Here is a 17,749-nt window from a genome sequence, read left to right as displayed (position 1 = left end):
GACCACAATTGATTTTTAAGCCTTTTAGCAGATTTAACTGCTAAAATTTAAAAATTGTCAAAGTTTGACCATGACGCATCAAATACTGCGTGGGGTTGTGAATCTGAAATTTTGTTATGATATTCCGGACAGTCGGGCAAGTAAATGGTGAAAAATAAACTGGTAGTTGACCACGGACATTTTTTGATAATCGATAAATTCGACAGACATTGATATTTCCACTCTTTTCAGCCAACTGGCAGAAAAATCTCAAAACAAATTAGCAAAATTCGAAATTAATTTTTTCATCAAATAATTTCTTTATATCTGTAGACTTGCCACAACAAATATTTTTTCAATACCTCTCCAAATATGTACGCGACAGTTAAAAACATGCACTCGTCTAATTGATAGGCCTCGACCCTCCAACCTATGGATATTCATTAGTGGTCTTATCTCAATGAAGGTAGATTTCAGGGGTTTACATTTTGAGAATTTTTTCAAACTAATGTAGATGACATCCCACAACTCTCCAACAAAGGAAAGTGATATCTGGACATTTTTGGAGAAATGAGAGACATTTCCAAGAGTGGTACAATTGTGCCAAAAGCGACGAAAGAGGACAAAATCGACAAAAAGTCATGATTTTGCAGCCAACAGCACCAAATTCAAAGACCAGCCCTGGCCAGAATAAGCAAGCTATGGAGCTGAAAACTTAGGATATGATTTAGGAATATCTTTGCTGCTTAGGGCACAACTTTCAGAATCAAGGCCTAAGTAGTTTCAAAGAAATTACAAAATGAATGGCAACACAACAAGACTTGTAATGAAATGGCCAGGGCCATTGTGCTCACCTCATGTGGAGGAAAGATGGATAAAGAGCATGGTATTGTGTCATGTAGTGTTAGGTTTGATGTAGGTCCAAGCAATTACAACTTCCCCAAAATGGCCAATTTACAGTGCATTCGACCTCTGTGACCTTGAAAAGTAGGTCAAATCAAAGAAGACCCGGGTGACACATTGAATGGTTGTTAGAATTAGATGTACCTATGATATAAAATTGGTGCCATTCGGGCAAGTCATTACTAGGAATAATGGCATTTTGAAGAATTTAGGATTTGGCCCCCTCCCTGGAGGCCAAACGGCAAATCAGATCGCACCAAACTTCGGTACCTGAGATCACCTGACCAAGGGGTACATGTGTACTTAATTTGTGATCAATAGTCACTGCAGTTAAGAAACGTGCCATAGTTACGGCCTGACGGCGAATTTACGCCATTTGACCTCTGTGACCTTGACAAGAAGGTCAAATTAAAAACCTGTGTGACATATACTGTATGGTGGTTAGATGTACCCATGATATCAAGTTGGTGGCAATCGGGCAAGAAGTTAAGGAATTATCACATTTTTAAGGTTTTTGGATTTTGCCCCCTGGTGGTCAAGTGGTGAATCATATTGGACCAAACTTCGGTCCCTGAGATCACCTGACTAAGGGGTAAATGTGTACAAAATTTGGTATCAATAGTCATTGCAGTTTAGAAACGTGCCATCGTTACATCCTAACGGCCAATTTACACCATTTGACCTCTGTGACCTTGAAAAGGAGGTCAAATCAAAAACCCGGAGGATATATGATGCACCTTTGCTAGAAGTACCTACCATATTTTTTTCAAAATTTCCCGACTACTATTAAGGGAGATATTGCATATTTTCACTTTTAACGTTTGGCCCCCTGGTGGCCAAACCATGAAACGAATCGACGGAAACTTGGTCTCCAAGGTGTCATTACATAAGGGTACATGTGTACTAAGTTTCAACTCAATAGCTCTAACAGTTACGAAACGTGCCCTGCTAACGGACGACGACGACGGACGACGGACGACGGACGCCACGGTATGGGATAAGCTCACCTCTGCTAAGAGGTGAGCTAAAAATGAAACAAGACTTAGACCGGGGCTAGGTTGGCTCATATTGTGGTCAAATTGAGTTTTTTTCTCATTATTTTAGCTTGTTTTGACCTTAAATCATCAGCAATACAATATTCTAAATGAATTAGAGTGATTTGAGCACATTCAAATTTTTCACTAAATTGACCCCCAAAATGTAGTGTAAATGACAGAAACTTTGAAACGCCGGGATGCAGCTATTGAACGAAAAGATGCAACCATACAGGAGTTGAGGGGACAGAAAGAGGCTGAATTACAGGATGAAATTAACAAGCTAAACAAACTCAATAAGGCTCGTAAAAAGGAGATTGCGAAACTTAAGTTAAATCAAAAAATCGTTCAAAAGAACAATGCAGAAAAAATCAAAACCATGGAGACTGATTATCAAAATAAAATACTTCTGCTGGAAGAAGAAATCGAGACAATAAAAGTTCAGTCCAAGAATTGTGATTGGAAGAAGGAGGGGAAGACTTTCAATTTTAAGATGAGGATTATGGTGTACGATTGTTTAATGTCAAATGTGCCAACAGAAAATATTCCAAAACTTATACATTCTTTTGCTCAGAGATTTGGGATTGAAGTTGATACCAAGGACATACCTGTGAGAAGTACTGTCGAGAACATGGCCATTGAACTTGGTCTCATTAGTGACTTACAAGTTGCTGAGCTCATATTTCATGCTACAGATGTGACTATAGGTTTTGACGCCACAACACACGTGAATGCCATTAATACAACTACGGATAATGAGTGTTTGGTGATTTCATTGGAACAGCTTGCTGGGGGTACTGCCAATGATTACGCTGATCATATAATTAGTTCTGTTGAACATCTTGCTCGCATCTTTTGTGACTTTCACCCTGCATCTGAATTCCCTGATGTGAAGACAACTCTGGTATCTCATATTTCGTGCACCTTGTCGGATCGTGCAGCAGCCAACCATGCTGCAATTCGCATAGTGAATGAAGCATTCAACAAGACTCTCATTGAAGTTAACTGCCACTTGCATCCCCTTGACACCATTGCAACTAGATGCAAGACTGCCTTGTTGAATATTGATAAAGAGAAAGTGAAACCAAAGCTTTTTAATCCTGGTTGTATTGCAGAAAGAGTAATTGTCAACCTAAATAAGATGCGGTTCAAGGACGGCAAGGGGGACCCTCATGGATTCCGAGTTTTCTTGGTTGACCACAACCTTCCCCAATCATTGATACTTAGGTACAGGGGCAATCGTCTGCACGTTTTGTTCAAGATAGTGGCCATTTACATCAAACATTATGAAGCTATCCTGCTCTATCTCAGGACGAGATGCCTACATAATTCCAACATGAAGGCTTCCCTAATTGCTGACGGAGGAGATCTGGAAAGACAACGTCAGTCAGAAGGACTTTAATGAAATGTTCAAGGGGGTCCTGACAGCAACAGTAGGTGTGATCCAAAAACAGTACAAGCGGTACTTTGAAATGGAAATAACAGACAATATGAAAACTCAACTTTCTAGTGCAAGGCCCCACAACATCGACTCGGAGGAAGTGATGGGCATGTTTAGTGCAAACCAAGCCAGGGCTCCTCGTGCCACTCTGCTCTTCATTTCTTCGAAAAATTCGTGCCAAAAAGAATAAGACTCTGCCCTATATTTTGTCTCATCCTGCAACAGAAGACGCTGTCATTCTGTTCCATTGGCAGCTAAACTCCGTCGGAACACTAAGAAGTCAGTGGCTGAATTGCAGGCCGAACTTTCACGCCGGATTGCAAACAAGATGCAAAAAAAACAAGCTAGTGAGAGGAACAAAATGGAGAAGACTGTAAAGGAGTTGATGGCTTCTGGTGGTGAAAGATGCCACTATGTTGAAGCATTCCCTGAACTGGACAGTGCTGCAGTAGATGTTGTGATGGATATTGTTGGTGGGGTGGTGGTCGGGACAAAAATTCTGCATAACTGGACTTCAGATGGATCTTTTGCAGACTGTACCTGGAATGGGAAAATTGAAAAGAAAAAAAAGACGAAGATCCCTGGTTATGTGGTGTGCTATTGGGGCCTTGATCAGGACTATGATCCAGATGGAGAGGACTACATCATGCCTATTCATCAACTTGTAGTGGATTTCATTTGTGACGAGCTGGTGATAATTTCATCATAATTCTTTGGTTTATGGGACATGTTGGTATGTATTATATCTTAATCCATGAATGTTTACATTAGTCACCATTGCACACTATTCATTATATGATGGCATGTTATAGTACAGAGCAAAAGCTACATGTGCTGAAAATTTCAATACAATTACTTAAAAAATGAAAAAGTTATGACATTTTTTGTCTTTTTTTTCTACTCTTAATCCGTGAAGTCAGAAACCAGTGTTTACATTATTAGTCACCAATTTTGGCTCAAAAGAATGAACATGATTGCCCACTATTCATTTAGATGATGGCATTGTAATGTACAGAGCATAAGCTACAAGTGCTGAAAATTTCAAGGCAATTGCTTAAAAAATGAAAAAGTTATGACATTTTTTCAACAGATTTTGTCTTTGTTTTCTCAAATTAGGTCCAACGTTTTCCCTTTTGTTCTATGCATTAACCATTTAACGAGATGTTGCTAAATGCTGATGGTTAATTAGGCATATCTCCCTTAATATACATCCTATTAGATTAATTTTGGTATCATTGGAAAGCTTATTCTGAGCCCTTTCCAGAAATACCAGAATTAATGCAATAGGACAAAGTTGAAATTTTTGTTGTCATCCTTACAACACCACATCAAATAGTGACTTCGAAGCGCATTTGTTTCCGGATAGAGCTGATGATTTTCGTAGATTTAAAGCTTGGTGCAGGGTCATTTCCCACTCCCGTTCAGATTTCGTTTGGACCAAAAATGCAGTGATATGTAGTGAACATTTTCCCGACGATATGACCAACAAGGTGTCCAGGCAAATGCAGAAAGAAATGCTGGCGAAGGCATATCAGAAAGATGCCAAGGACATCAAAGTGAACTGGAGCCTGGCCGACGATGCAATCCCGTCCGTTTCACTTCTCCCCAGCAAGCCGAAACACGGGACCCTTGCAGTCACAGAACGTCCGAGAGTTACACGAAGCCCTCTCACCCCAGTTCCTGGTCCTTCATCAGACATTTTTACGACCCCCCAAATTGACTGGAAGTCGAAATGCCGCCATGATAAGGGAGAGAAAACGAGTAAGTCTTGTTTTGTTGACATTCTTGTTATGCTTATGCATTGTACTCATTGTAGGCCTATGTATGAAGCATCACACAGTAACAGTCACGACAGTATAAGGCCCATACATTTCCTTACTTCCTTACGGATGCACAGAGCAGCTAGACAATCGAGATAATCAGGGGTAGACTGACATGTGGGACAATCACTGGCAATAATTACATTCTTTTTACAATTACATAGGACGTGGAGGCTGCTGATACTTGGAAGGAAGCCATGGATTTCCAGGCTGCTATCGAAGCTGATGTCAGTGATGATGAAGATGGTGGTCTGGAATCTGTGGTGAGTAGAGAATCGAACTAACAAGCTGACACTACTCTGGATTGAACAGTAAAAATTTCCCCCATCATCATTGCCTTCCAGGTGAAAGAAAATATTTTGTCTCTTTTACTCAATATTTCGGAACAGAATTTACAACAAGCAGCCATGTAACTAGACTTGACTTTGCACAGCAAAAAGTTGAATTCATGAAACAAAGTTTTGGCAATGGTTTTTATTTGAGCTCTTTACTCCACCTTTTCAGCCTTGTCAGACCAAAAGTCAATTCACCCAAGTGAATAGGCGAATTCGGCGACCAAAGCATCGTTCGATGAGGGTGCAGACGAATTATGAAAAACCAAAGACCAAGGTGACAGTCTCAATAGGGAAGTATTTTTAAAGCATAATATACTAATATTGGTCATAAAACAGGGCGACTACATAAACAACAAGTAGCTTTCACCAAATTGAACACAATAGAATTTAATAGGGAACTGAGACAAGTTTGAGAAACGTTTTGTTTTTATATTCAGGAACACAAACAGATGAAAAGGTGTGCAGCATTTCCATCATTGAGGTCAAGCCTTCCATCACTGATGTCAAGCCAAATGTTTCCTCATCAGGTAAAGCCTTTATGAGGTGATGAATGATGTTTTCAGAGAAATGAAAAAGACAAACTGTGAAAGACCTCCGTCTATGTCTAGATAATATGTTGGAACTGAACACAGGAAATTTTCACAGCATCTGCATGTTGTCTCACTGTCAAGAATCTATCCGATTAGTTTTAACATAAAATCGATATGATATTGCATGTTCTAATGCTACATGTATATTGAATTTTACAGGAACACCAACTGGAACTGACCCTGACCACCTTCCAAACATAGCCACAGGAAATTGCCCTCAAGCCGTGCCATCAGCGTCAAATGAAATGGAGGATGGACCTGGGTCAGAATCGTCTGATGATGAATCTCTTGATGATACGGTTGATCCCCTTGACAAGAGCTATGAACCAGCGGAGAGCGACATCAGCAGCGAGGAGGTCTCTGATGAAGAATTCAACTTCATTGATAATGAGAATGAGTGAGTATTTTACTACATTTATGTAACACTACTGTGTCCTTGCATTGAAGAAGGTTGTCTAAAGCATAATCATGTAATCTGATATAAGCCATCCCATCTCAACATAATACTTACTAAAAAACAATATAGCATCTAAATGTTATTTCCAGGAATTTCTCTAAAAAGGGGCCCAACACGGGCAACAGCTTTTGCGATCATTTTTAAAAAACAGCCTTGTAAATTAACCAGTGATATTGACCAGTCCACTAAACTGATCCTTTTATATAGTCATCACCAACACAGATCATGCAGATTGGAATTTTTCCTGTGCTTTTGACTTTTGTGTATTCTTTGTGAATTTTCTCTCGATTTTTCCATAGCCTAGAAAGATGATCCACACTGTCAGACAAAGTACCTGGTGTTCCACTCGAAATTGATGGAACTCTTCAAGATATGTCCTGTATGCTGTTCCCTAGCCAAGAGACACATCCGGACCCTAGGGACATATTTATCCATTAAGCAATGTTGTTCCAATAAACTCTGTTCTTTTGAAAGGTAAGATTGAAGGAAATCCTGTATTTTTGTATGAAAATTGTTGTCATGTTTTTTTTCCCCGATTGCCAAAAGTTTGGCTATTAACCAAGTACATCAATTAATACATCTTTCAGCATTAGTGTGACTAAATAATAGCTAGGTGTTTGATAGTGTTTCTCCAGAGTCCTTTTCACTTGGTACATATTGTGTCATGCTGAACATTGCTTTCATTTCAGATTTTGGGAGAGCCAACCATTTATAAACCGTATTCCAGCTGGAAACTTGCCGGTTCGACTGCAGCCAAAACGCTGAAAGTCTTCAGTTATCTTGGATGCCAAGTGGTAAAATGGAGCACCTCATTACCAGCAATTCCCAACCATTTAGCTGCGCATGCGCCAAACTCCCTTCCAGAGCCAAGCATACGTTTTCTATAGCAGATCGAGGTGAGAGACTCGACATCTCACGGCTTTCTGTGTCACTAAAGCCTAGTTGCCGATAGCGTATGTGATTCTATGACTATCAAGTCATTTTCAGGCCAAATTTTGAGTTGATTGGTGAAAATTTTTCCATGTCAACATATGGGTTGAAAATACCACATGTATTGCAATTTTTCCTAATGTAAATTCTAAGAAAACATGAAAATTGGCCGACTTCTGTGGCCGTTTTGAATCACATAGAGTTTGCAAATTTAGTTTGCCGATAGCTCCTGCAGATGGCAGCATCATACTGAGTATACTGAAACACATGCCATTGGGAAAATTGAAAATTTTTCCATGTCCACAGGTGGGTCCAAATTGGCGTCCCAAGTGGATTTGAGGAGAGAATATGTCCAAACATCAACATACATGAAAAGCTGGACCTTAAGTGATCTTTGAAGATATGAGAATGACTGCCCTTTGATAAGTTCTTGCTTTATTTGTCCCCTTTATGGCCTAAGATCCCTAGCTTTGGATGGTTCAATTAGGGACACTAGGGCTGGGAAGGGTCATGTCAGGGGGGGTAGGCGGGTGACCAAGCCCGAAATATTATTTTGCATCGTTCCCTTCAGCATATTTGCCAAAGCTTTTGCTGTTGCATGGATTCCTCAGATGTTTGGGCTCTCTCAGCTCTATCATTTGGTAACCTCTGTCTGGGTGTTGGCTAGGTGGATAGGATGGGGGGGGGGGGGGGGTTCCTGACAGTGTTGACAAGGAGAAACTCGGAAAAACCGTGATTCTAGACAAAACACTTTTCTTTGATGAGCTGGAACACATTCAAAATTGTGAACCCACAACTTGAAGGCATAAAACTGACACAAGGCATTGATTTCTTGTACTAAACATATATTTTATTATTCGATGAACGCTCTGATTGGCTAAATTGGGTCACGTGTCAAACTCGATCGTAGCGCCTGCATTTAGCAGCGGCATAATAAAGTTGGGGATTGCTGGTAATGTTCTACCAGCACCAGAGTTAATACCTGTGGCCGGCAGTGATGACAGTGTGGCGGGAGAACCAGCAGGAAGTGTTGCAGCAAGTGAAAGATTCCAGGAAGCCAGTTGTTGTTGGAGGGGATGGTAGATCAGACAGCCCAGGGTATGGAATGCCAAAGCAGAATAAACTCAACACAAGAAAATATCTCAAGATATTCTAAATTCTCTACCAACAATCATGAACTTCAACCAAAACTTTAAAGAAACACCCTCAAAACAAAAAAAAGACGCAAGAAAGAGGAAACAGCTCAAGATAAAAAAACCTCCCTCAAAGAAAAATAATTCGCCTCAACATTAAAAAAGTCCCTCAAGGCAAAAAATTCCCTCAAGATATAAAAACTCTCTCAAGATATAAAAACTTCCTCAAGAAAAAGAATTCGCCTCAACATTAAAAAAGTCCCTCAAGACAAAAAATTCCCTCAAGATATAAAAACTCCCCCAAGACTCACGTGACCAGGATCAAGAATCACGTGACCAGGATCCATCACGTGACCAGCGCATACCGATGACAATGAGCACCCGGGGATGAGAATCTATTCGCGATCTGATCATTATCATGATGATGTTCACAGCTAGTCATATCACAGAGCCAATGGCAAATTCATGAGGAAACCGTAAGTAAATATCGTAATAAACTGCAATGCAAAGTAAGGATTTTGTCAGCCGTGGCGTTGTGCGGCCGGCCTGCATGGAGGGTTGGTGTACATGTATGACCCTGTTGTTGCAGTGTACGTTAGTGTTAATCAATGTCACTGCCCTTTTGGGTCGCTGTGCAAAAACTACTGCTGGGCCGATTTCTTCAGAGGTTGGTTTTTCTTGAATCTAATTTCGGGACCCAAGAGGACTTTTTCTTAAAATGTTGGTTTCAGGCTCTTTTTTTGGTAATTTTCTTCTGTTTCTAACAAATGCATCTGTTTGATTTCCAGCTATTTTGATCATGCCTCCTCACAGCAGTCGAAACCATTCTGACAATGCTGAAGACTTTTTGTTGTTCCTGCCACGTTTTGTAGCTGAGGCAGATGCTGAAAGGAACACATTTGATGTCAATGTGGCTGAATATTATCGGGGAAGAATAAATGATTATGCCGAGATAGCTGTCACCATTGCTGCAGAAGCTCAACAAACTCAGGCTGATGATTTGCTTAATTCACTGTTTGACAATCTGTTAGGCTCTGTTACTCGAAGTTCGGCTACAATTTGATGAAAGGATTTCATCCTTGCTCATCACCTCCACACCAGGTTTGCCAAGTTCTGCTACTGCTGCTGCTGCACATCCACGAGAAACAGAAACGCCTGTTCATGGACAAGATGGTCTCATACGGACTGGATTACCTGGGCGTTCATGGATCGACATCCCTAAACACCAAGTCAAACAACTATGGGAAATGGGATTCAACTGGCGGTCAATTGCTTCTATGATTGGTGTCAGTGAGAGGACTTTGCGGAATCGTCGCAGTGAAGCTTCATTTGAATCATCTAAACTTGAGTATTCTACTATAACTGATGATGAATTAGATGAAGAACTTGGACGCATTCGTCTGATTAGCCAACGATGTGGAGAAACACTCATGATTGGTGCTCTGCGACAACGAGGTAAATGCGTGGCAGCAATGTTTTTCCTTCAAAATGATGTAAATCCCTTTATATACACTTAAAATTAGGTCGTAGTAAATATGTCCTACGCTTTGCCTTGTTATTATTGCATCGGATGGCCAGACCACTGACCTCTTACACAAGAGAGTATTTTGCTGAGGAATTGATATAGTAACACTTCAATAAAAAAACTAAAAAAATGGCCAGGGCCATTGTGCTCACCTCATGTGGAGGAAAGATGGATAAAGAGCATGGTATTGTGTCATGTAGTGTTAGGTTTGATGTAGGTCCAAGCAATTACAATTTCCCCAAAATGGCCAATTCACAGTACATTCGACCTCTGTGACCTTGAAAAGTAGGTCAAATCAAAGAAGACCCGGGTGACACATTGAACGGTTGTTAGAATTAGATGTACCTATGATATAAAATTGGTGCCAATCGGGCAAGTCATTACTAGGAATAATGGCATTTTGAAGAATTTAGGATTTGGCCCCCTCCCTGGAGGCCAAACGGCAAATCAGATCGCACCAAACTTCAGTACCTGAGATCACCTGACCAAGGGATACATGTGTACTTAATTTGTGATCAATAGTCATTGCAGTTAAGAAACGTGCTATAGTTACGGCCTGACGGCGAATTTACGCCATTTGACCTCTGTCATGTCTGTGACCTTGACAAGAAGGTCAAATTAAAAACCTGTGTGACATATACTGTATGGTGGTTAGATGTACCCATGATATCAAATTGGTGGCAATCGGGCAAGAAGTTAAGGAAAAATCACATTTTTAAGGTTTTTGGATTTTGCCCCCTGGTGGTCAAGTGGTGAATCATATTGGACCAAACTTCGGTCCCTGAGATCACCTGACTAAGGGGTAAATGTGTACCAAATTTGGTATCAATAGTCATTGCAGTTTAGAAACGTGCCATCGTTACATCCTAACGGCCAATTTACACCATTTGACCTCTGTGACCTTGAAAAGGAGGTCAAATCAAAAACCCGGAGGATATATGATGCACCTTTGCTAGAAGTACCTACCATATTTTTTTTTAAATTACCCGACTACTATTAAGGGAGATATTGCATATTTTCACTTTTAACGTTTGGCCCCCTGGTGGCCAAACCATGAAACGAATCGGACCGAAACTTGGTTTCCAAGGTGTCATTACATAAGGGTACATGTGTACCAAGTTTCAACCCAATAGCTCTAACAGTTACGAAACGTGCCCTGCTAACGGACGACGGACGACGACGGACGACGACGACGACGACGACGACGACGACGACGGACGACGGACGCCACGGTATGGGATAAGCTCACCTCTGCTAAGAGGTGAGCTAAATATGGATATATTTCAGTTCCCCCTCCACCCTTGAGAAACCAATGGGTTTTAGGCCAAAAAACCATTCGAGGTAGCAACCCAGTTGAGTTACTAGGCATATTGTTTTCCCATTTCCATTAATATGGCAATGATTGGCCCCTCCTTAATTTTTTGAATAATTTTATTTTTTGGTTTTACAAGCAATGTGTTGTGTTGTCTTAGCCCAATGTTGTCCAATGCTTTTAAAATTGGTTCTTTTTCAGGTATTCGAGTCCAGAGATCAAGAATAAGAGAAAGCCTAACAAGAATTGACCCAGTTGGTCGAGCTTTGAGGCGCCGGCGTGTGATATACCGCAGAATATACACTGTTCCTTCACCACAATATATATGGTACAAGATTCTTTTGATACATTTGTACTGTTGGTAGCAAAAAGAAATTATTCAAGAATTTCTCTTGTCTTATGTACTATTGTAACGAAGACATGGTCACCTGCTGGGACTGGACCGAGGCTGGAGTAAAGACTTATGCTGTACTGACGATACATGGATTGAACTTTCTCACTGCTTTGATCTTCTTCCTGATTGTGATATAGACTGAAATTTTTAAGGATTTGCATGATAATTGACATACTAAGTATATTGTAATTGTGTGCTGTTTGTAGTTACGAACTGAGAGAGACGCCCCAGTCAATATTTGGGAGTGACGGAACTCAGTAGCACAATTCACGGACCAAAACGTCTTTTAAACTTGTCTAAGGCAAATGTGGAAATTGATTTATGTTGATTTCTCCCTGGAATGTATGCTAATGACTGAATCAAGGCAATATTTGGAATCTTCTCACTGAGACCTTTCCGTAGACATGTTACACAGCATGGTTCGAATCTAGAAAATTACCCGTCGTCTTGCTTGGTGGCGGCCATTTTGGATTTCAAGATGGCCTCTTTATTATTAAAGGTGACCCTGGTTTTGCATTTAATTGTTTGTATTTCAATTTCATCTGGTATTTTCAGAGTCCTTTGCCCTAAAATATTGGTCTAATGTCAAATTTGTTGTTTTGACCTGGTCGAGGCACTTTTACTAAGCGATCCTTACTGTTACTCTTCCAAGATGGCCGCCAGATGGTGCATTTCGTACTCTGTACGCCATTTTTGATGACAGGAATGGATCGAGCATACAATTTTTACCCCGGGTACCAAATGTCTGGAATGTTTGTCATAGTATTTGGATACTACAGCAATGCTCCAAGACAGGTATTTTAGGTCTATAATATCATTTTCAATGGCGTAAAATGGCGTGAAATCCCTTCATTGTTTTACAGTTGATCAATTAGAAAATAAGGGTAAATACCGAAAACAAAAATTGCGATATCTCGACTTATAATTGGTCAATCTGAAAAATTTAAGAAGTTCTGAGATTGTTGTCCCAACAGCTTTCAGATAAATTCATTTTTATGACTCTACCTAAAAGTTCATTTTTTGAGTGGGTAATGCAACAAGAGGCCCAAGGGCCTGGTGCTCAGCTGAGTTAATATCATTAATATCTTCCCGGTGTTTAGTTCATTATGCATGAAAATGGCATGCTCCATGGTATTTGATATCCTTTTGCGTTCACTACGGTACCAATGTTTTTGGTTGACATAATTATGCCACTGTTCATTCCTCAATCCTGACCATAATTCGGGTGAAATCATCGTATGAAAATATTTACCGAAACATGAAGTTTATGCCATGAATGAGGATACCCATTTAGCCTCGTTTACAAGTACGAAGTATTTTCCCGCGAATATTCAAAACTGCTTGGCTCCTTGCCAGTTAAATAACATGTGACTATACACAAAATAGAAAACTTTGATGGAAATTGTAAATCATTTTTTTATCTATCAGGGGAAACAAGCTGATGATGATCAAATAAATCATTCATGAGAAATCGTTTTGTTGCTGAAGCTTGCATGACGAAGTTAATGCTAAACCTTTTCTTGTGCTCTACTGCGCCACCGTAGTTTCCTATTTAGACCAGCGATGACGTCATTTCTGGTGATTCCCTACGTTGTCCAATGAGCGCTTTTTAAAATGTGCCATTTGGTATTGTACAGTATGCAATGTATTTTTTCAGCGCTACCAATTGCCGAAGAGAATGCCGTAGCTCCCTCAATTTCCAATCAATTTTTATGGGAGTGACATTATTGTATTGCTTAGAATGGCTACTTTTTACTCATGAAAGAATCGTAGAACTAAAACATAATAGGCGAACAGAATCATGCCGATTCACTGCACATACTGTGGGAATTCTCCACTTCAAAATACATCGGCGATGTCATCGCGAACAGAGCATGCACTTCCGATATCGTTTTCACAGAAATGTAGCCAAATATTCAAGAACTAATTTCTGAATTTAGTCCCTAAAGACCTTATGACTACCACTGAAACGAACTAGTGATAATATCGCCTACCAGACTACTTTTTAAGCAGAAAATTGGGTACTTGAGTGTCATTGAGCTCCAAGATTATTGCACATAGCTTAAACAACATGCCGCCATTTTGTCTCCGCTTCGGTATTTCGTACGCCGCTTATAATGCACCTTCTCAATTAAAACCAACATAATAAGGCCTTACAACGTTGATTGAATAGGAACACCACACAAAACACAATAAAGTGGGGGTACAATCGATTACGAAGCTGAAGTGAACAGTGATTTATTCCTGGCGCTACTGCTTTTGTTGTGTAGCTGCCATGTTTTGAGAACTGGCAAATAGGAGACTTCATTGATGGCTGACGTCATCGGGCGGGAATTTGAATCGGCAGAAATAATTAAAAGGCAGGTAGCGCCCTCTCCTGTTAAAATTTTGAACTTTTTCTCAATAAAATAGATTTTCAAGAATTTTATCTTAATATTAGAGCATATTTCGACTAATTCTGCTACTCCTAGGCCGATATAGGCCAGTTTCCTTCATGCACTCTCGCTCGCAGGAAGTAGGTCGAATGGCGACAAATTTTGTTTTGAAAGTAGAGTTTGACCAGAAGTATCCAGAAATGCAAAATTGAAGTCTCTAGGTCTTACGGTTACAAAATGTGCACCATGGGTTTAACGGACGGATGGATGGATGGATGGACAGACGGACGCCACTGAACAACTTATTTGACAAGCTCGGCTGACTTAGTCAGCTGAGCTAAAAAGGACATGGAGGGGTATATCCGAAGTGCGGCCATGGTCGATTAGTTGGGCGGCAGAAGGGCAAGAAGTGGCTTGAACAAGGTGAGTATTTCTCGAATTGATATCACAGACCTTCGGGTATCGACTTGAGTGTACATGCATCCCGACATGCACAAAGTTTTTGGAGAGATGTTTCAAAACAAAACTCTCGGATAAAATGGTCTGTCTTCTGGTGATAAAATGAACATCAAATTATATGTGTGACCTATACACATTTTCAAATGTCTGGATCGGCAGCATCAGTGAAAGCTGGCAACATCATTGACAATGCCTACTTCAAACCAGCTGTGAAGAAAATGTCTCCTGGCGAACAGACGTCAAGCATTGAGGCATATCGCAGTCTAATCCTCCATTTTGCCCCCAAAATGACAGCATTCAGCTTCAAAGGGATGCTATGCAGGTAAATTCCAAGTTTGATAGAAGGCCGCAGTACAAATGTACATGAAGTCCTGGAGTAGTGAAATCTACTCAAAGTCTTCATGAAATTACCAACTTTAGAAATTTGTCAGTGAGGTGTGTACGTGTACTTGAAATAAGACAGAACCAGGCACAGCTGAGTGATGTTCCAAAAATCTATCAATCAAGTCAATTTATCAGTTGTGAACTGCACGCGCCGATGAGCCTTGAATGACATACATGCACAAGTATCTGAGAGCTTTTTATATTTTACTTTTTAGGCTTCTCCTGTCAGCGCTACATTATAATGAAAATGGTGACAGGGAGCAGGCAACGACTGAGGACAGGAAACTAAGATGGTCAGTAACCTTCATCAAATCCAAGAAAGGTGGTTACTCAGTGAGACCAATCAAGGACGATTCCAGTCATGGTAAGCATCAAAAATACTACATTATTTTCAATCCACATCATGACATGACTCTTTCTGGGCAGATATCAAGCAGTCAAGCTGCCCAGAATCCATTCATCCATTCTTCAGAAATGTCTTATATCATACATGTATACATAAGAGGAGGTAAATTGCAAAGTTGTATAAAATAATTGTATTTTTAGATCATTAAATGTACAAATCACACACCCAGTCAATGGGTGATATGAATGAAGACTAGCAAATGCTTTTACTGAAAACTCCATACAATACCCTAGGCCTTTCTGTAAATGAAATGGCCAGGGCCATTGTGCTCACCTCATGTGGAGGAAAGATGGATAAAGAGCATGGTATTGTGTCATGTAGTGTTATGTTTGATGTAGGTCCAAGCAATTACAATTTCCCCAAAATGGCCAATTTACAGTACATTCGACCTCTGTGACCTTGAAAAGTAGGTCAAATCAAAGAAGACCCGGGTGACACATTGAATGGTTGTTAGAATTAGATGTACCTATGATATAAAATTGGTGCCAATCGGGCAAGTCATTACTAGGAATAATGGCATTTTGAAGAATTTAGGATTTGGCCCCCTCCCTGGAGGCCAAACGGCAAATCAGATCGCACCAAACTTCGGTACCTGAGATCACCTGACCAAGGGGTACATGTGTACTTAATTTGTGATCAATAGTCATTGCAGTTAAGAAACGTGCCATAGTTACGGCCTGACGGCGAATTTACACCATTTGACCTCTGTGACCTTGACAAGAAGGTCAAATTAAAAACCCGTGTGACATATACTGTATATTGGTTAGATGTACCCATGATATCAAATTGGTGGCAATCGGGCAAGAGGTTAAGGAATAACCACATTTTTAAGGTTTAGGGATTTTGCCCCCTGGTGGTCAAGTGGTGAATCATATTGGACCAAACTTCAGTCCCTGAGATCACCTGACTAAGGGGTAAATGTGTACCAAATTTGGTATCAATAGTCATTGCAGTTTAGAAACGTGCCATCGTTACATCCTAACGGCCAATTTACACCATTTGACCTCTGTGACCTTGAAAAGGAGGTCAAATCAAAAACCCGGAGGATATATGATGCACCTTTGCTAGAAGTACCTACCATATTTTTTTCAAAATTTCCCGACTACTATTAAGGGAGATATTTGCATATTTCCCCCTGGTATGGGATAAGCTCACCTCTGCTAAAAGGTGAGCTAAAGACAGTTTTTATAAGTCTTCAAAGAGTGCGAGACATGACAAAGAGTGAATGTGGGTTCGTGCTTGACAGATGCTTCACAAGATAAAAATAACAGCCTGTATTAAACTCTGTCTTTAACACAAGAAAATACTTCATGGACTGTCCCTTTAATAGTTTTATTCCAACAACAGAAATTAGCTTTAAAACAGGAGTCTGCCCCTTTAAAATAGGATATTCCTCAACAGCCTGCAACTCTGTCTTTAACACAAGAAAATACTTCACGGACTGTCCCTTACTCGGCTCCTTTATCGCGTAACGTCTCAGGACCCAGTTCGGCACAAGAAAACGGCATTTTCCGAATAAATTTAGACTTCGCCTTGAAATTATTGGCATATTTTTGGCTTGTCAATAGAAGAGGCAGTGATCTATAAATATATCACATAAAAATACCTATTAACAGGTTTTATACGTAATTTGTGAGTCTCCGAAGATGGATTAATTTGGCCTTGACACCGATCAGGGACAGTACCGAGTTCGGCACGCCAGATTCACATCGTCCCTTTTATGGGTATTCAATCATAATTCTATTAGTGCATCCTATATACAAATGGTTGCTATGTAGGCCTAGTTATCAGTGCCATGACATCAGGGGCCGCGCGCTCTTTCTTTAATTAACGTAAAAAAAACTACTGTTGTGCCGAACTGGGTCCTGTGCCGAAGTGGGTCCTGAGACGTTACAGCAGTGGTAATGAGTAAGTTCTTCTATAGGGTTTTCATACCCTGGGAATCAAATGAGCTCATCACTTTCACTATCAGATGAGCGGTTCAAGGTGATATTGATATATCAAATTTGATAATCTCAAAAATCCAAACTTGTGCGAGAGATTATATAGAAACATGAAATCAAGTATTATGTATGTTTGTTCAGGTGGGACATTCAATAGACTAATCCATTTCAAGGTCAGAGGTCAAGGTCATTGTGAAAGTTTATTATTATTATTAAAAGGCACCTAAGCTCTTAGTAGGACGGGTCACGAATTGAGGACCCTGCAACCCCCATGTATCCAGTCAGTAAACGACCAAGCGTACATGAAAAAGCAACCCCATCATACACGC

This window comes from Lineus longissimus, chromosome 12 (assembly GCF_910592395.1).
Source record: "Lineus longissimus chromosome 12, tnLinLong1.2, whole genome shotgun sequence".
Lineage (NCBI taxonomy): Eukaryota > Metazoa > Nemertea > Pilidiophora > Heteronemertea > Lineidae > Lineus > Lineus longissimus.
Note: the sequence above shows the minus strand (reverse complement) of the source record.